Consider the following 20,566-nt stretch of genomic DNA (forward strand, 5'->3'; position numbering starts at 1 on the left):
AGAGATATATGGTACCACTCAGAGGAGGTTAGATACGCTGTGTCTTGAGACATTCTGCCTTAAGTGATATTTGTCCTATTGCTTTCTTGACATAATCACTGTGGAGAAACAAGGCTGTGAGAAGAGCTGCTGACATAAGTGCAGACCTTTGCATATTACTGAATCTACAATATAGGTGAAATGTATCCCTTTCTTTTTTTTTTTTTTTTTTTTTTTTGCATGTGCTGTGTGGAAATATGTGCTTTGATGAAGTCTTTCTGTAAACTGAACTGAAGGGAATTTTCTGCTGAGTGCTACATAAGCTTTACAGTTAAAGGGAGCGTGTAAGTCACAAATGTGCTCTATGTCTTCCAGCCCTGGGCAGTGCTGGCTAGCTAAGCCCGTGTTTCTACGTCAGGAGTAATTATGCTTTAGAGTCCCAAATTCCAGCCAGGATCTGCATCACCATCAAGATTTGGTTGTGCTTCTCAGCTATCTTCAACCTTTGCAGTGTGCACTGATTAAAGCAGCTGGGCCTGCACATGTATCATAAGGCAGAATCCAGCCACTTGGCCTTATTAGCCCAGGTCGTGGTGATGACTATACTTTGAGTACCATCAGGAAGACATTTTAGCCGATCCCTCTGCTTTCAGCAGTTGGAGCTCTTTTCTTGGGCAACTTTAACTGTTGACCATGAATGCAACATAATTGTAAATCAGCAAAGGCAAGAGAGACGAGGTAGGAAAAAAGATTCTAAACATGAGGAAAGGTTTGTATGCACTTTCTAGGCTAATTACTTGCTTATTAGCTTTCTTCCTAGGATCTGCAATCCCAGATAGCCGTGGGGAGCTCAGTCAGCTCCCCAGAGTTCCCTGCCATATTTTTCTCCCTTACTCCTTAGAAATCGTGCTTTTATCCACCAAATGTTTCACACTTTCTCTCTTGAATTCTGTAGTCTGTGTTTATAAGCCAGACACTGCAGCTCAGCATAGCCTAAGGTATAACTTCCTAGCAAAAAAAAAAACACCTGCATTGTCCTTTAGAGGTTAGTAAGTAGTGCTATACAAAGCTATTGTCTATTTTCCTACTTGAATCAACATCTTGGAATTATAAAGCAAATGAATTAAGATCACACAAATGGGACACACAATCCTCATAAAATTTTAACTGTCGTTCTGAGATTCCTTATGGATTCATCAAGGGGAGATAGTGTTAGAGATAGCATCTAGTGCATGCTCTCTCTTGCTCACCATTCGTGGGGAAGTTGATGTATATGCAGGGTCACTAAGATGTCCTTAACAAAACAAGTTAGTAGGTAAGTTAATATGACTATACTTCGATAGAATTCTTCATGCTGTGTATTGATTGCAACCTTTTTCAATTTATGTATAGTGTTTTTCAACAAAAATACTTTTCAATTTCTTCCGCATGTTCATTCCTTTTTTCCCCTTGTTATGCTGCAGAAATGTCTGACTTGATTTTTTTTTCTATTTGTTATGTTTTGTACAACTCTTTCCTACTTGTTTTTTTGAATACCTAAAAAAAAGAATAAAATGATCCAGAAATACTAAAATTATTCTTGCTTTTACATTCAGCAGCACAATAGGAAATAGAAGAATGGAAAGAGAGGAGAAAAGAACTTATCAGCCATAATAATAATAATAATAAAAAATCAAGTATTCACAAAATTTTGGAGAAAAGTGGCACTTGAAAAAATTTAATCTCTCAGGAGGATTCATCATGAGAACTATTTATTTAAAAAATAATAATTTTTTAAAGAATACTCTTTGAACTAAGTGTGTGCATGTATATTTGTGTGTGAAAAAATAGCCTTTTATGGTCTGGATTTAAAATGCAAAATGTCTGGCATCAGTACTGGTGCAACTTTTGGGGTGAAACAGAAGAAGCTTGCTCACTTGTTTCATAAAGTTGAGGCAGTGTCCTGATCCTACGTGTTGATTACCATTGTTCAGCAAAACTGAGGGGGCAACATCTCAAACAAGGAGCAATGAGAGATAGCAGAGAGGAGGTGCCTCTAAACTTGAAATTTGCCTTATGAGAGAAGTGTTATCCTTCCTTAGGGTTTATGTTGTCCTGCTTTGGAAGGACTCTGGAATGGGTGCTAGCTGCCACGTGCAATTATCAGTACTGGCTGGGAGGTCTTTAGGCTCTTTATACAAGTTGGCAAGGGAGAACAGACCTTGAGCAGATGTCGAAATGAGCTCTTATGTGGGAGGATGCTTGGGAGGCTTAGTACAGGGTTGGCTGCAGAACCCTGCTGCAGGAAGGGAAAGGCTGCTGCGCTGTACAGAAGTAGGTGAGAGCACTACTTGGGCTGGGAAAATGAGTCAGTTGTGTTACATACTGGCATATGGATGTTTGTGTGTAGGCAGATGCTTTCTGCATTTGTATTCTAAGTAGGGCTCTTTTGGCATCTGATTTTCTGACGCAAAGTGTGCCTTGATGAACAACATATGTCCCAGGAGAGATGCAGGCTACTTCTGGTGATCCTTGTATGTGCTTTCATACAGTAAGGGAAATTGCCATCAGCAGTTTTCAGTTTTAAATAAGGCTCCACCAAGATCCACTCCATCTCCCTGTCTCTGTGAATCCCTGTTAGAGGCAAAGTGTGAGGGTTAATCAGGGACCTACTATCCCAGCACTCTTCCTGCTGTTTCTTGCTCAAACAGCTGGCCTCCTGGGTTAAAGCAGTCCTCAAAGCCCCAAATGCAGAGCTGCCCCTGGCCATCAGCCCTCTGCCCCATAGCTTGCCTTCCAGCCTGTGCATTGCAATCTGACCAAAATTCCTGCTCCCTTCCTGCAGCACTGTGATTCCGAGAAGCTATGAGAGGTGGCTGGTGAAGTATCCACATGCTTGGGGCCCCTGAGAGAATTTGACCCTTTCTTGTGCAGGGGGGGACAACTATCTGGACTTCCTTTTGCAGTTCTTTGTCATCCCAATATGCTGTCCTCTCCCTGCTGACCTCCACATTCAGGAAATAAGCTGCTGACTTTGTCCTGAAGCAGCATTGCAGACCAAAATGCAGTCAAAAGGTTGCAGGAACAAGGGTGTTCAACCTTGGCACACTTGAGGGTGAGCTAAAGAGAGACCTATTTACTGAAGAGTGACCCTGTAATCTTTGTGATGTTGTGTCCTATGTGGGTTCATGCAAGAGAAGTGGCTCTCTAAGGCCTCTTGGCTCAGACAGATGGCAAAAGGAAGGGATTTTCTTGTTGATTGTTTCCTAATTTCCTCTCCATTTTTTCAGACCTAATTGTGTATTTGCCTGTAGAGCCAAGCATGCAGACCCACTCATGTTCCAGTCCTCAGGATACGTTTTGCTTTTCTTCTTGCAGGATGATCAGAAAGCAGCCTTCAAACTGCTGCCCCAAACTCTGAAAAAAAGAAATGTGAGGTGGATCATGTCTCTGTTATTTCTTTGTTCAAGAGGGGTGCAGTATATTTCGAAATATGACTTTCCTTACCCCATTGTAGCTATTTCCAAATATCACCAAAGGTGATCTTGTTTCTGGATCTGCTCAGTACTGAGAGATGTTGTTGCTGAAGGGTTAATTATCAGTCTTATAGCTGGTATGAGAAATAAATGTGTTCCGCAAATCAAGCGTAGTAATTTCAAAGGATAGAATGAATAGGCAGACAGTTTCTTGGCCTTTGCTGAGCAAGGAAGAAAAACGGATCTGAAATAATCCAAATGATCTGAACATAGACCCAGTATTAATAGACTTCTAGTATTGATAATGTGAATAACGATGAAGATTCATTATTGCAGCTGGTTGGTTTGTGCATTTATCAAGAGTGTAAGTGCTCCTCTAGTGATGGATCAGGCCCCCAAATTCCTTCAGGTACTTGCAATCAAAATAGTCTTTGTGAAATTAGTCTGTGTGCAGCTGGGATAACTCTAGGCAAGTAAGCAATATAGTCACTCATTTTGAAAGTTATTCTGAATCATAGTTCATGCATTCTTTCACTTTTTCTGCAATTTTTAGACATTATCATCATCATCATCTTTATTATTATTATTATTATTGCATTCTTATATTCCTATTGAATGAAATTGTACATAGTATGTTAACTGGATGGTACATTAAATGGATGATACCAGGGCTCTCTTCCCAGCTATGCCATTGTCGTACAGTTTGATACTGAACAAGGAACTTTTCCTTGGTTCCTTTGTGTCAGTTGTGTCTACAATTTGTCCTTGTCAAGTTAAACTGCAAATTGTTTGGAGCTTTTCTGCTGCTGTAATAGAGTACTTTTTGAGAATGTGGTGTGCCAGCTCAGCCAATGATGCTTTGATATGTGAAAACTATGTTTTTTTTAATTCCTCTTTTATGTTCTGACAGAAGCCAATTTGTTAGCCTTTTTTTGCAACAGCCAAGGTAGGATTTAACTAAGGCACTCAGTCACACAGTACCAAACTGACCTTTGGCAGTGCTGGAACAGATGTGGTCTGCTGTCTTTGCTTTGTAGCTAACTCTGGTTATAAATTGAGTATGGGAATCCTTTTCTAGAAGCAGGCACAAAATATATATTTTTTTTCCATTTGCAGGAAAGATTGCTATTGATACATTGCTACATTGTATAACTGGATTAAAGCACGTTGACACTTTTTAACTTGACAGACTTTCGGATGGAACAGGAGGGTGAGAATCAGGTCCCTTGAAACGTTAATTCTAGTAACACTGAAATGCTTTTTCGCCCTATCTTAAGTATTACAAGTGTCAAACACCCTCTTCCTTCCTGAAAGATTGTATTCAGAGAGTGTCAAAAAGAAAACTTTTCTATTCCATCAAAACCAATCTATTTTTACAGAAAGCTTTGGTTTTGAATAAACAGTTTGCAGCAGGAAAAGAACATGCAATGGCAGGATTTTATTGAGCTCTCAAATACAGCTCTTTACTGTGGTTTTTACTTGAGTTGCCCACGCTACTGGGTCCTTTCACAACCACTTTGCAGAGGAGGTGAGGTCTCACTCAGCCATCACTAGTCCTCTGCAGCTTTCCTGTGTCTAGTTCTTCCGAGAAGCCATCCCCTTTAATGGTCTGCAGAGCATCAGGATTCACAGTGAGGTGCAGAGGAACTGATGGCTTAAGACTGTCATGAAACTTAGGGGTGGATTTTAAGTGATAACAGCAAGGTTTCTTTTAAACAAACTGCTGGCTCTGTTAGCTGGAAGTTGATGCACCGTGTAAAATGCAGACCACCTTTAATTCATGGAGCACCCAGACTCCACGTGAAAACAGATGGGAGACTGCAACTTAAGTGAATTATTCAGCTGTATGGCTGGAGACAGCTTATTATAGAATGCGTGAACTTTGTTATCTGGACTGGTAATTTCCTTTTAAAGCAGTAAGCACATTTGAATAGGTCCAGGTAAAATGAAATTATATGAAAGTGCAGTGATATTTTCAGAAGTGAGACTTTCACTAGAGGTAGTCCCAAAGATCCTAGCTTTCCCATCACCTGCAAAACTGAAAGTTTTCAAGAAGCATGCTGAAGACAAATGAACTGCCAGAAATGTAAATATCAGAATAGTGGGACAGAATTGCAACAGATATAAATCTATTTAAGATTTATTGATTTTTGCCAGCTGAGATATGGACCAATATATTTAACATCCATTAGTGGTATATTTAACAAAACACAACAAAAGCTTAAAAACGTGATTACAGTTTCTAAAATTTCAGGTCCCTCAGCACTTTCTTATTTTTATGTATTTGATGCACCTTTGTTTTATTAATGTGGTTCCTGTGGTATTTCAATACACTTCTGGGTACTCTTGAAGAAGACAATGACATCTGCCTTTTCAAAGTATTAAAAGAATCTGAACAGATGCAGGACTTTGCAGTGCTGCATATAACTGCAAATGGCATCCCTGTTGTATAACTCAAAGATTCAGATTCCTCAGAAGTATTGTGGTATTTGTTAATGCTAAAATGATTTCTGTTCTTTGTTAAACTAACTAAAGTTCATGTGTCTGTACAGCGGCAGAAGACAGCAAAGGTTAGATATCACTTTCTCTTTAGATCATCTTAAACATAGAAAAATGATTTTTGTGCTATTACACCAGATTACATCTGGAATATCTGTGGAATGATCATCAACAACCTGGAATGAGTGTTTGCACCATAACTTTCAAACAGGTCCATAATTTAGCTACACAAATCCACAGCCAGGTGCACAGACAAAGGTGACCTGACTTTCAGGATACGCAGAGCTGACTGAAAAATATGTATTTTTATATATAATGTACAATATATGCATTTTGATTGGCCTTATAGAGTTAGTTTATCATTGAATGCCATTGTGTATGCGGTGGTAACCATATGCTCTTAGGCATAGCTAGAAGGCTGAGTTATGTTTCTTCCAAGTCAGCCTCATTAAACTCTGGCTCACAGTCAGATGAGAATATCAAGGAATATGATCTGGATACAGCCTATGTAAACGCTGCTTTCTCTAACCTCTTTGCATGAGGCTTTGCAAACTTAAGAAATCTGCAAAAGGAAAAAGAAATTACTAGGTATTAGTTTGCTAGCTTGAGAAACAGCAAAAGTGAAAAGGGAATGAAATGAATGGTAAAAGGGACACAACAAAGAATAAGAAAAGGGAACTCTTTTAAAGCTGGAGCAATAATTTAGTTGCAGGGCTGTCTGAGGATGAAGGAATTAGGTGCAGAAATTATCAGAGAAGAAATTACGCAGAATGAAGAAATCTGAACTAGTAAGATAGGTATGTCTAAGTGCAAAAAGCAAGTCTAGACTGGGAAAGAAATTGAGGCAGAAAGCTGAATGCAGATTTTATATTTTCCAGATTATACCCATTTATTTCTTATACTGATATATTTCTATCCAGTGATTGGTTTTTTGGAATGTTTATAGTCTTTGCATCTGTTTGTATCAGCTATTATGCGCCTCCAAATAGGGAAACTGTAAACCTAGACTGCCAGCAAACCTGTCCGTTTGAGAAAGAGTATGATTTAAAAACAGGGTGCACCTTGTTTTTAAAAGGTAGACAAGTTCAGCAGAGGTCCTGAAGCTTCTGCTAGATGGAATTTCAAATATAGTTTCTGAAAAGAGGAAAGATAAAAGAAATTATGCTCATAAAGTGAGCCAGAGAAAGCAAGGCAACTTAGCGACACACAGACCTCGGGGAGTAAACCTCAGCTACAGCATGTGTATTCAGCTGTAGGACCGTTCAAAAAGTTTTATGGAAGTGTTGAAGTATGAATACCAGGGCCTGAATGGTGGATTTTTATGTGAAGTTTGTCTTTTAAAATTGCTTTGGCACTTAACCTATTTGTAATTCTCCAAATCATGAGCAATTTGGCATTATTCAAGTGACTGTCAGTAAAATCCCCCACACATTTCTGAAGTATGTTTATGTACAATACATATAAACTCCTAAGATCATGCTTGGCAGATGTGCATCTCAAATTTGAGCCATGTGATTCACCCAAGCAAAGCTCTACTAGCTGCCCTGGATTCGCCAGAGACTTGCTGTTGTTACCAGACTCGCTGTAGTTAGTGGTAGATTCCTCTTGTTCGATATACAAGTAATTCTTTCTGTATACTTGTATGCATAATTAATATAGAGTTTAATAATTTAGTGAAACTTAAAATATTAAAATCAAGTAATTACTGTATATAATTTACTTCTGCTATGTTCTGCCTTGCTTCCATGTGTGTTCAGATTTAGGAAATGATAACATCCAAAGATACTTATTTCAAAGCAATGAGTACATAATCATGTAGGATATTTGGATAGCTAAAATTATAACCAACATGATCACTGTCATTTATTGCAGGCATTTGGTGGACTTTTCCATTGTCTTTCCTTGGGGGGATTTCTTTGCGAGACTTTCTCTGCATGGGGAAGTTGACTGCTGTTGCACAGTACTGCTTAGAATCACTTCCTACCTGAACATTGTTCTGGAGTATTAGTAGTACTTTGCAGTTGCTGATTCAGAAAACAGTGGTTATCCCGAAATAACATAGCTTTTCTTATGGAAACTTACCCACACGGGTGAAAAATTCTTATGCAAGTGAAGTTATTTTGGAGTAGTATCTCCTCTGGAGATAACATGTGTGAAGGACCTACTTCTTCATAAATGCTGTGGAACATAGAAGTGACCAAGGCTGGTGATCTCAGGGTAGCATCCTTTGGAAATAGAGTAACACGTTATCTTTATACTTGATTTTGTTTTGTACCATTGTGCAACGAGGAGCAGAGTGTTGGCAGTAATACTGTCTTGCCACTATAACCTATTTTAGACTGGAAGTCTTGCTCAAGGAAAAATGAAAGAAAACTAGTTACTTTTAAGGTTTTTGTATTGTCTGTCTAACTAGCTACCTGCCAACAATACCCATCTTCGCTGTTATTGTAAAATATCCTGGCTTTTTGGTAATTGTTCATTTCACATTTATTGTGGCAGAATCACAGGGGTTAAAATCTGACTGGCAAACAAACCTGGGCTAGTGCTTCAAAACACCAGCTGGGAGTATACCACTGAATTCTGAATGGCTCTTCACTTTGAACATATTCACTAGTTGTTTTGCTTGTTTTCACAAGCGCACATATACCTAAATGGCTTTTTGTTTCTGCAGTTATTTGATGACTCGTTGCCATTCAAATACTAGCAGAACATAGATAATTTATATAGCAGTTCCTCATTATTCACACCCAAAGTAGAAACGTGCTTTTTGTGAATTTTCCCTCACTTCCTTAAAGGATAAAAACAGGATTGGTACGCCATACAGTGTACTCCTTAATAAAGGTTGGTTTTGATTTGTTTTCAAGAATTATTGCTTATAAACAGAAGGCCTCATCACCACAGAAGTCTGAGCAACTTCTCCTGAGCTACCTTGTTGGGATATATTGGCTATTCAGTAAGTCCCTGGGGCACCCCAGGAAATCTCTAGACTGATCAGTGTTTGTAGACTCCAGGGCTGTAATTTGCAGAGCTGGACAGTCTATTTCTCTGCTGTCTCGCCTTGCGTGTAGTTTTCTTAACGTGATAGCAAAGCACGGGTGAAGTATTGCCAGTGTGATCTCCTAGTAAATTACTTCACAAGGTTCAGGGCATGGGAGAGTCAGGCCAGTGCTTTATATTTGGTTCTCACTAATTGCTTTTCTCACACTCCATTGTTTTTGGTTCTCAATTTGTCTCTCCCTTTATCCTGGCTAATTTGCCATTTTTCTTCCTGTTCTTCCCCTGCAGAAAAGCAGCAAGCTGTTCACTAGTGTATAATCACAGGCACACTGTTGGCTTGTTACAAAACAAAATGTTATGTTAAAACAAGGGATGTCTGTGGTGACTCTCACATATCTTTATCTTTAAAGCACATCACGGACTAAGCAATGCTACTGCCAGTGCCTGCTATGTTATTAATGCTACTCTAATTAGGCCAATCAGTTTTAATTAGTATACTGTCATGTAACAATCTCATAAAATACTTTGTGTAAGAAAATTGATCTGGCTCTAATGCTAATTAGTTTTCTAGATTCTCTACATTATAAATGGGAATTGATTGCTTCCCTTCAACCCGCCCTTCTTTCTTCTTCAGGAAGTCTTCCATAAACTCCCTACCTATTCTCTTCCCTTTTCTTCTCCTTCTATCTGTCTCCTTTTTCTTTTCTTTTCTTTTTTTTCTTTCTTTTTCCTTTTTTTTTGGTGTCTCTGTGTCTCCCTCAATTAATTCTGCCCATAACTCTGTCTCTGGAGTAACCCCAAAAGAACGAGGCTTAATCGCTTGTCAGAGAGAGCCTTCCTCAGTCAAATTTTTGCCTCTCAGGAGTTTCCCAGATCAGAAAGCCATAATCCTAAGGACTCTCAGACTAAAGCTGACAGGGTTAGGCCCAGGTCAGCCCACTCGTAAATCAAAAGCGGTAAGGCGCTAAGGCTGTGGATAGAATTAGAGATTTATAAAGACAGTAACATTAACATTACAAAAGAAGTGTTTTATTGACTTTCACATGAGATTTGTTTGCTGCAAGTATCCAAAAGCGTGAAACTATAAGGTTAATAAATGGCATAGTGAGCAACAGATAAACCAGATACCCCTTGGTGCTCTTTACAACACTTTAAAATTGGGACTAATTTGGCTAATTGTGGACATAGCAATAATGAAGAGAAAGTCTGAAAAATATGGCTCCTTAATTTTACAACATTGTTCTGCTTCAGTTATGCTGTCTGGATTTTAAAGTAAATTACATTAGCAGGCAGCAACAAAGCTGACTGCAAAAATTTTGTCTTTTTAGGTATTCTGTCTTTCAATAGTCTTGAAAATCACTTTTTTAGGAAATGGGGGACAGAAAAGAAAGATGAAATGAAGATGTAAAAAGGAAGAGGATGTGGTCCAAAGTAGGAATAAATTTTTATAATGTTTAGGGCAATGCTTTTCCTCCACATTATTTTGACATGGGTAAAACTGGTATAGAGTTATTTGCCAAAGCATATCTAGGCAGCATGAGTAAGAATGGATCTAGAATTGAGATAAACAATCTGATGTGCCATGTTATTTTTTTGTATGGGTATTCATGCCCAAATGACTCCAGGCAGTATTGTACACTTCACTTGTTATCAGATATCTCTATCCTGGGAATGCTATTTGTGACTGAACATTAAAATCTGAGAATTATATACCAGGTACCATGCACGTGAGATCAGGAAAGATGTCTTTGTGATGACCAGAGTAGCGTGTGATGTTCTTAGCTTGCTTTCATTAGAAGTACGACTATCTTGCAGTTAGGGTTTGCAAAGACGAGCAACTTAGAATGTGGTCATGCAGCCAAATTTATCTGTACCTAGATAAGTCACTCTTGGAAGAAGGTTTTTAGTGCATTAGACATGTGCAAACACACACACACACATATAATTTTATACCTGTGTCTATCTGCTGTTGCAGTAGACATTACAGGAATGAAGCAGGAGAAGAATTTCTGGTTATCGAGTGATCATTCATTTTTGCTTACAGTGACATTTGTCATGTTCAAAGGTGAGGCTTTCCACCTACTTCTTAATGAAATAAAAATATAAGGCTGATATAATTTGATGAATTTGTCTATGTCAGAGAAATACTCAAAGGGACATCATGTATGATGTCAGATTAAATTAATAAATTACAGAAAAACAGGGAATATCTTTTTTCTTAGTCTTAGCCTAATTCTTTGTTCATTAAAAGTATTTCTATTTTTCATTTGTTAACCATCAGCTACCTGTTAAGAAGCATCACTGCTCCTTGCAGCACTCTGACAGAGATGTAAAATATATGTGTGTATATGTATGTGTGTTCCTAAACTGTGTTCTTGAAAGGAATTCTTAAAATTATCTTTTTCTTCTATAGGCTTTCTGGTTTTATATATTAGCAGGATAATGTAAATGAAACTGGAGATGCTTTTTAAAGTAGATGCACTAACCATTGAAAATAAAGGGATTACTTGAACTTGGTTAAAATTAACTTTTATTATTTGTAACAGCAGACTGGGCATTGATGGTGTTTCTCTTTAATTATTAGTTTCTAATTAGCATTGCATTTCTTTTCAAGTTCCATTAAAACTGCTGAAGGAGCAATTTGGAAAATCCCTTGCTAGCATGAAATGTCCAAAATAGTTGATATTAAGTTGATTTGGCTACAACAAGATCTTGATTTCCCCCCATCAGGACACATCTCATTCCCTGCAGGACCTAAGGACTAATCATCAATTCCCAGCATACTCCTCCTCCGAAGATTCAAAGCCCTTTAGGATATGCTAGAAATAATCAGTTTCAAAATTGTGAGAGGGCACTAAGTGCTACAGATTACCATCTTCACAGGAAAAAGAAAAAGTAAAATGGCAGGAGCATACTGAGAATTTCTTAGTTCGTTGAGGTGTGTGATTAGTGGACTCAGTGTGTCCAATGGGAAGTTTGACTTCTCTAACCAAAGGGTGACCAGAAACATCCAAATATTGGGTACAGGAACCAGAACACTCACACACGTGTATATATGAGACATGTTAGTGGTTATCTCCAGCTTCTAATTTCAACCTAGACATTTCAACCTAGATTTTTGACATAGACTAATTCTTGATCCCTTAAAAATGTATTTTTAAACCTGTGAAAATTGGTTACATTAAGGTCATTATTTTCTCTTGTAGACCTTAAAAAGCATTAAAAAAGAAGTATAGATGATCATGGATTCTTATCCAGGTGCCAGTTGAGGTAACTGCATATCATAACTGCGTATCACCTACCAATGTTTTCCCATATGTTTAACTGTTCATTGCTTCCTATCCTTAGTCCTATTACACTGCATGTGGCGCACACTGCAAAACATCTGACATGTTCCATCCCAAAGGTGTTTCAGGACAGTGAGACGTGACCACAAAGGTCACATTTTACTAAACATAACTCTTTTATCTGTATGAAAGTGTTATTCTTCAATACCACTGTGAGGTAACTGTCAGCAAGTTTTGATTTTGACCACAGGATATCATTAAAAATATTCTCCTTGCTCTGCCATGTGAGACTCAATTAAATATTTAATTAAATATTTGTTTAATTAAATATTTGTTCAAATAGTCTGAATTTCCCCAAATAGAAGGATGTAGTTTGAATGTATTAGTATAATCTAAATGCATGAACCTCTGAAATTCTCCAGCGGTCAGAAGTGAAAATTAGCCTCTTTTCACCAGGATCTGCACTTAGACCAAGAAGTGACCAGAGTATGTGTGGATTACAGCAGAAGTTATAATATGCATGTGATCTCTGGTGCTGACCATACATTTACTTACTGGGGTTAAACACAGGCTAAACCTTTGGGCAAATTCTGAATTCTGAGGTGGAGAAGGGGCCCATCTTCAGTATTTGTGGATTGGAGAAGAATATTGTTCTTGTAATGATCTTGTCCACTATGTAATCTTCCAAGCCTCTTTTCCATATGTGATCTTGTAGTTTCACTAACAAAACTGTTTCACAGATATGCTGATGTACTCGAGATATTCATGTAGTGTAGGAGCAAAGCCATAGTTTCGTATAATCTTTCTAAAGCTAATTAAAAAGAAAAAAGGCGGAAAGTACTGAAAGAGAGAAGAGTAACCTTCTGCCTACAAACACACACACACACACACACACACACACACACACACAAATATACATATATGCTCACACACATCTTTTTGTGAAAGCAAATCAAGAGGGAGCAGAGAAAGTCCTTCTACATTTATATAATAGAAAAGTACTCCAAGATTAGCCTGAATTTTAAGGTACTCAGACCTTGTGAGGGTCTTGGTAACTGAATATTCTAATTCATACAGGAATTTGATTTATTTTTTTAAAAAAAAATTTATTTGAAAATGTGTGGCTTGTAGTAAAACATACTGACTTCTTAATTTGAATAGCATAGATTTCTGTGTTTTTTTTTCCTAAATAGCTAATTAACTAAGACCATTTTAAAAGACGGAATGAGCTTGTGATGAAGTGAAATGGAGATTTTAATGATCTAAAGCACGTTTGCAGAGAACAGGTCAGAAGAAAAAAAATTGGGCTAATGTTCAACAGTGATGATGTTCTTACAAAGATACAAGGACTGACTCTTTGAATACAGATGTTAGATTGAGAAGGATGCTGAATTTCATTAGCTTGAAAATCACCTGTGAGCATCATGTGCCTGAAGCTCTCTTTAGCTCCACATAGAGTGCTGATAGTATTTTCTATATATATTCTCCAATATATATCTAATCTTTCTATCTAATGGATATATCAAAAATTCCACTGTCAGCCAGCAAAACTGTCATATCTCCTGGCTACAATGTCATTAAAGAGTCATATTTAGAGTTATGATACAGCTGTGAACTGCAACTTCATCAAAATATAAAGGGACCTACAGAGACTCTTAAGGAATAGAGTAGCCGAGTGCAAATGAATTTGCTGATTGGGTGATGTCTGGCTGGGTCATCTCTGATGTCATCGTTTGGTCATTCAATTAAGTATTTATAAGTATTGAGTTCAAACAGGGAAGCTGAGTGGAGCATAACAACCCCTCCCTTGGGTGTGCAGCTCAATCCCTGGATGCATAAATGCTATGGGGAGAGGGGCAGAGGATATTCGACTGCTTAGAGCTGCTGCAGCGCCCAGGGGCTGAATCCATCAGCTGCTGCTGTCAGACCGAATCCCTCCACTGCATGCACTGGGACTTTAAATGTGCCCTGAAAAGGGACGTGAAGGTCAGTTCTAGCTGAGAAAGATGGGGGGTAAAATAAAATTGGTTTAAAAACAACATCTGAACAAATGGGAATAAGGCAACTGCTTTGTTTTGGAAGTAGTTTGATGTTTCTCAGACTGCAGCAGGGAGCAGAGTTCCTCAAAATGGAGGGAGAAGAGTTTGCAAAAGAAAGGGGAAAATGGGATTGTATTGGCGCTTTGGAAAGTGCAAAATATTTCTATTGTTACAGCAGTCGGGAGACCAAGGAGTAAACACATGGCTCTGTTCTGCTGATTTCACTTTAATCTTTTTCAGTAAGAAAAAATGCTATTAAGAACAGTATCAGTATTTGCTCTAGGTGGCACACAAAGTGTCTTTACTTTTTTTTCAGTTTTGTTTCACGATGAGCAGATTTAGAGGTAATGCTGATAAAGGCCTTGAAAAAAGGAGGCTGAAAACTTCTGAGGCAGATCCAGTCCACATCTAGCTAGGAGCTGACCTCCAGGCTTTGGGGGCAGTTGTGTCCCCCCAACAGCACTTTCAGGCTAAATCACTCACTGTGGAAAAAAAGGATCTGCAGACAAATTCTGTAGCTTCCAGTTTATGCCTGAAATCAATTAATCTGTTTTCTTGCTTTAACGGATAAGGAAGAATTTGTTTTTAGTAGGTGTAGACAGATACTGATTTGGCAAGAGGAAAAAATCTTCAGCTGTGACTCAGTGCTGCAGCAATTCTGTTTGTAATTTTGGTTAAGGTGTTTTCTTCCCCAGGCAGCACATCCTGGTCTCTAGGATGCAGCATGCCACCATTTCAGTTAAGTTCTTGTGTGCTGTCCTATTAAATGCCTCAAGGAAATGATCTTGGCTCAAAACAAATAAACAAACCTGTCTAGAGTGTTGTTTTTCAGCCTGGGTCATTTAATTAACCTTATTTAAAACAGGTTGCACCAGCGCAACTCAAGGTCTGATTCAGTGCAGAACAGGGCCAGCAATCAGTAGCCAGAGCAAATTAGTCATAATTAAGGCTCATTAAGGCTTAAAACTAGTCTTTTTACCACAGCTCCTATATCACAAAACTTTAATCTCAAAGGTCACCCTTCTGAGCAGCTGAAAAAGAGCTAGTATAAGAATGGGGGTTAGTATAGGTAATGGCGTTGCTTCATAAAGATGCAAAACTACTGCTCAGTAACGCGCATTAGTGCAAAGTGAAACTACTGAGAGACTCTAGTTTGCTTGCGTCACCCATTACTTGACACTGGCTAATCCAATTGGCTGATATTCTTGACTGAAGACTATCAGTGAAGAGCTCTTCTCATTCCACCATGCAGTACCATTAAACCAAGACTGTACAGTATTGGCTGTGAAGCCTGGAAGAGAGATCACTGACAGTTTCTGCAACTTGACTAAGTTTAATAATAAACCACAAATTGACTAAAGAAGACTTCACTCTCCAGTCTTTCATGGGCAGTATAATCCATGAACAACATACTTGCTCCAAATAGGGGAAAAAATGGTCTCCCTGCTCAATGTAGCTCAGTCCAACCATATTTTCTTAGTATGTTCAAAATTCTTTCCAGGTCACTAATGAGAGAGAAAAAAAATAGTGAACAGAATGACATTTTTTCTCCAAGCTTGCATAATTTAGTTTCATTCAGCATTCTCTTTGTGTATTCATAGCCCCTACATTGTTTCCATTTTGGATTTATTTGGTTCAATCCTGTATTTAATCAGGTACACTAATCCCTGCAGACATTTCTTTTCATGCCAAGATAGCCTCACTTTTACCTTGCAATTAAACCTTTGCTCTGCTTAGTAGTTGTAGAATGTTAAAAGCCAAGATGATGACAATCTTAATATAATTTTTTAATATCTTAGCTAAAAATTCAGACGTTGCTTTTTGTGTTATAGTTGGCGTGTGGGAGCATGAAGAGTTAGCTGGATTCTTGTACGTTTGTATTTTACAATAGGGAAGAGATACCAAAAGTTCCATACTGTATACAGCTATAATCCCCATGCAGAAAAGTCAAGTGTTTGTATGAAGGCCTTCTGACTACCATTTGTCCAGAAAATGATAAATGCACAGAGTGCTGACAATAAAATGTTATTCTTATAAAGACATATTGTTATAAGACATATTGTTATATGTCTTAGGAAAGCATATGTTTGGAAGAGTAAAATAAATTACGTTCTTATGGTAATATTTGGAAAAAGAGGTTGAATCTATTATTATATTAAAATAACATCTTTGTCTTAATATTTACTAGACAGTCTGGCTTTCTGTTGCCTAATAAGATAGAACACTGAAAGCAATTCTGTTATCAAAGAGTGAAGCTATTTCTTACTTTTTTACATTTTTGGTTGGTCAATGTTAGAATTTAAGATGTAGATGCAAAATCACATATATAAGTGTGTATATGGATATATATGTATATAAATGCAAAGAGAGATAGAGCACCTAGTCAAAAACCTGGATAATCCAGAGGCTCATGTTCCCTTCATCTGTATTGAGATACAGATTAGGAGTCTTTTAACATGACCTAACAGCTTTCCTGACCTCTGGATAATGGCACCACTTCAGTGCTTTCACATATGGCTATCATTAAGCACAGGTGTAACCGTGTTTACTTCACTGGTCCCTTCTTCCCTTTTCCTTCTTCCCTTTTCCTTCGAATCTTGGTAAACCCTTTATTGAAATGCATATAAGTATTTATACTTTAATTTCTTTCATATGTTCCTTTCTAGATTATCTTGTAAAGATGAATACTAGAGCTATACTATGTCCTACTGCAGATGTTCTGTAGTCAAGGCCAAAAAGAGTAGGGCCTAAACCAGGGAGGCAGTTCCAGATTTTACAGAGATCTTGATATGCATGAACATCCAAGCGTACCTTATGTTTGTCCTCAGTGACAGCAGGGAATGATTTGAGTCCTCTGGTTGCAAGCCAGTTCTGAATATGGATCTTCTCAATAGATCAAAATTGACAACTTCTCATGTCAAGTCTCTCATGCTTGAGCAAATGCTTGAACTTCCCACTGTTTGACATTACCCATTAACACTTACCTCCTCCTTTCACATGGGTAAGATCACTCATTATTAAAATGTTTCCTTTATTTTATTTCTGTCTTTGGGGTTTTTCCAGCCTTAGATTTATGAGCCGTTGTAAGCTTTTCCGACTGCTTCAGAAAGGGTTCATGTCTGCTTGTGCTCACAGCATACAACAAATCACTCATTTCACAATGTTCATTTCTTTTGATAGATGGGGATTCTTCATTTTTGTACATCCCTCACAGTTCACTGCAGTAATTCAAAGGATTTTGCATACATCTTCAAACCAGGAGGAATGTACATTTTTGTTGTTTCAGAATGTAGATTCAGTCAATTCTGAACCTCTTTTCTTTGCCACCACAGCATTAAAAGCAGTGAAAGGCTACCTGCACGCTAAAATGAAGGTGAATTTTCAGAATATGTTTTTTTGGAATAGCTGATTTTACCTTGAGGAATCAGGATGATCTAAATGATCTCATAAAGTCTCTTCCAGCTCTGTTTTCTATGTCTGTGATTACCTGAATGTTCAGGAGGATTTATTTTTACACTGGATGTTTGAGATTCAGCAGTTCCTTTCTTTGGAATTCTCTACCATTTAGCCAAATGACATACATTTTAATTCACTGTGCAGCTCTCCCTTTTGATATAAGTTCTGATTGTGAGGCATTGGTGTTTCAGCAATACCAGAAGATTGTGACAAATAGTTGTGTTTAAAATATCACTTATTTAGAGGGAAAAGTGCACAACATTTTTTTTTCTTTCAGAAAACAGAGCAGATTTTTAGCTTTTCCTTTAGGCTCATCTCTGAGCTTGGGAAGGCCACTGCCTTTCCTGTGTCAGTCTGTCTTCTTAGATGGAAGATAGAAGGCCTCTCTCCTCCCCACCCTCCACCTAGATGTACACATCTTAGAAGGCTCTCTAATATTCCTTCTGATACCTAAGTTAGTAGCCAAATAACCTTTGTCTTTCTTTGAAAGTGACCCATGATGATTTTTATCTTCGGTTTCTTGGGTGTTGCGTGATTACTGAGCTTGGAGTATCCTTTCCTTAGGAAAATGAGAACTGCAGCGGTGGAGCAAAGATTTCTCTTGCCCAGCTTCCTGCCCCTGTCAGGGGCCCATAGCAGACACCTAGGGAGAGGATGAAAAGAAATTAGTCATGTCTATCACAGAATCACAGAATGATTGAGGTTGGAAGGGACCTCTGGAAATTGTCTAATCCAAACCTCTGCTCAGGTAGGGTCACCTAGAGAGTATTGCCCAGGATTGTGTCCAGGCAGCTTTTGAATATCTCCAGAGAAGGTGACTCCACAACCTCTCTGCCTGTTCCAGTGTTCTATCACCCTCAGAGTAAAGATATTTTTCTTTATGTGCAGGCAGAACTTCCTGTGTTTCAGTTTGTGCCCGTTGCCTCTAGTCCTATTGCTGAGCACCACTGAAAAGAGTTTGGCCCTATCCTCTCTACACGCTCCCTTCAGATACTTGTATACATTGATAAGTTCCCAGTCTAAAAGTCATCTTTTCTCCAGGCTGAAGAGTCCCAGCTCTCGCAGCCTTTCCTCATATAAGACATGCTCCAGTCCCTTAATGATCTTAATAGTCCTCCACTGGACTCTCTCCGGTAGCTCCATGTCTCTCTTGTACTGGGGAGCCCACAACTGGACACAGCACTCCAGATGTGGCCTCACCAGGGCTGAGAGGAGGGGCAAGATCACATCCCTTGACCTGCTGACAACACTCTTCCTAATGGATCCCAAAAAACTATTGGCCTTCTTGGCCACAAGGACACATTGCTGACTCAGGGTCAACTTATTGCCAATCAGGACTCCCAGGTCTTTCTTTGCAGAGCTGTTTTCCAGTAGCTCATTCCCCTGACATCTCTCCTAACTGCTACCAATCAACAGAAATGATTGTTATCTCCTTATTTTCTTTCACCAGCCCGTGGTAAAAGTTGGATCAAATGTTCATGTTCGTTACATCTGTGTTTATAATGTTATCTCACAAACACTCCCATAAGATACTGGAATTGCAACTTCTGATTGCAGTCCCTGTTGATGTTAGTTCGGTAGCACAGATGCCAGATGTGAGGAATAACAAAACGAGGTCATCCTTCTGAGCCCCAGCAATGCTAGATTATTATCTGCTTTACGCTCTTTGGATATTTTTGTTTGGTTTTAGCAGGCTTTTTTAAATCTCTTTTTATAAAGAGTCTCTTGAGGAGGTCTCTGTTATTGACAGACTACTGTTCATCTCACTTTTAGAAATCCCTTGCTGTTGATCCTATAGCTTTTCTGGCTTTGATTTCTTTAATGAAACCTTATTGCAATTTTTTTGTCAGAATTTACTGGTAGTATGCTGTCAAATAACCCAACAGGTTATCAAGTCAACTCATTTCATCTTTAGTTCTTTCATAAATTGTCTTTTCAAGTGCTTGTTAATTACACATTGGTCTTCTGTTTTTTTACCCAGAATTCAATATGATGTTTTACACATGGATTCATTTCAGTATTCTTTAAAGAGCCCATTTTGCATGTGAAACTGGGGTGCTTGGGACTTGGCCAAGGAATGCAGATGTCTTTCTGAGCATCTGAAATGTGTAAAGCAGAAACCTCATGCTGCTTTTCTATTGTTTTTTCTTTTTAGTGACTGCTTAATTGTAAACTTATTCAGAATATGTTCTCTAGTACTGTACTAGATCATTTTTCAGCAAAACTTTCTTCATTATATTTGTACCCTATCCTTCCACTTTGCTTCAAATTTACCTTTTAAATGAACATACTAATATATTTTACAAACAGTATATTTTCAGGATATGTAATGCCTTATTCTTCTACATATTGTATTTTCAGTTACAGTTACTGCTCAGAATATGCTCTAGTTTTCGGTATCACCAGCAAATGTAATTAAAGTCCTTTTCTTCCGCCTTCCTTGTCCTTAAAGTGATATTATAAAGTTGTTTCTACAGGGAGAGTGAGAGTCAGTGAATACATTCTTGCAAATTGATATCCTACTGTTTTACAGTTGCTTTTTGTTTATGTTTCTGAGTGTAGTTTCAGAGTTAAGTCCTTTTGAAGTAGCCTTTCAGTAAATATTTTGTGATATATTAGTGAGATATCCTCTTTGTTTTCCAGCTAGTTTTGGTAATTCCCTCTGAAAGGTCCTTCCCGTTATGTTCAAATGAACACAATAGTCCTCAAATCCATCCACAGCATTGTTCCTGCATCCCCAGTCTGTGCACTGCTTGCCGCATGCCTCTGCCTTTGTGGTCCACTGTAAGACAAGAAATGAAGATGAAGAAGAGGAACGTTGTCTGAAATGAGAGAGCTCTAAGTTCCATCATAC

Source organism: Rhea pennata, chromosome 1 (assembly GCF_028389875.1).
Source record: "Rhea pennata isolate bPtePen1 chromosome 1, bPtePen1.pri, whole genome shotgun sequence".
In the NCBI taxonomy this organism is placed as follows: Eukaryota; Metazoa; Chordata; class Aves; order Rheiformes; family Rheidae; genus Rhea; species Rhea pennata.